Source organism: Carcharodon carcharias, assembly GCF_017639515.1.
Source record: "Carcharodon carcharias isolate sCarCar2 chromosome 40 unlocalized genomic scaffold, sCarCar2.pri SUPER_40_unloc_1, whole genome shotgun sequence".
Taxonomy (NCBI): Eukaryota; Metazoa; Chordata; class Chondrichthyes; order Lamniformes; family Lamnidae; genus Carcharodon; species Carcharodon carcharias.
In genome coordinates this window covers 90,001-90,224 of record NW_024470849.1, presented here as the reverse complement: position 1 = coordinate 90,224, position 224 = coordinate 90,001, and positions in this window count along the sequence as shown.

The window sequence follows — 224 nt, the reverse complement described above, 5'->3', positions numbered from 1 at the left end:
AGAGAGAGAGACTGAGACATAGAGAGAGAGAGAGACAGAGACAAAGATAGAGAGAGAGAGAGACAGAGAGAGATAGAGAGAGAGACAGAGAGGAAAAGAGAGAGAGACAGAGAAAGAGAGACAGAGGGAGAGACAGAGAGAGACACAGAGAGAGAGAGACAGAGACAGAAAAAAAGAGAGAGAGAGAAAGAGAGAGACAGAGAGACAGAAAGACAGGGACAGAG